Here is a 487-nt window from a genome sequence, read left to right as displayed (position 1 = left end):
ACTTTGATTCAATGCAGTGAATTACACAACGTAGTTTGTTGTTGTGGTTCTGTTCGCTGGAGTCTTTTCAACGCTGTTATGATTAGTTTATGGCCTACTGTATCAAAAGCTTTTGCTAAGTCCACAGACACTACTGCCAAATTTCTCTTGTTCTTTTTAGCACCATTCATAATATTTTCCAGGATTTTTATGCTTTCTTCGCATCCTGCTATGCCAGCCATAAGCCTTTCTGCCTTTTATTCAAATTTGTGTTGCAGACGCTTCTTCCACTGTCCGGGTTACAGCCTCAGTGCTTGGGAGCCTCCTGTGAAGCGCTTCTTTGATGTTTTATAGTGGTCTGTCCCTGCCGCTTCTGGTTGTCAGTTTCAGCTGTCCGCTGTAGTGGTTGGTATATTGGGTCCAGGTCGGTGTGTTTGTTGATGGAGTTTGTGGATGAATGTTGGGTCCAGGTCGATGTGTTTGTTGATGGAGTTGATGGAGTTGTTGA

This window comes from Chiloscyllium plagiosum, chromosome 30, assembly GCF_004010195.1.
Source record: "Chiloscyllium plagiosum isolate BGI_BamShark_2017 chromosome 30, ASM401019v2, whole genome shotgun sequence".
Classification (NCBI taxonomy): domain Eukaryota; kingdom Metazoa; phylum Chordata; class Chondrichthyes; order Orectolobiformes; family Hemiscylliidae; genus Chiloscyllium; species Chiloscyllium plagiosum.
This window is presented reverse-complemented; position numbering follows the sequence as displayed.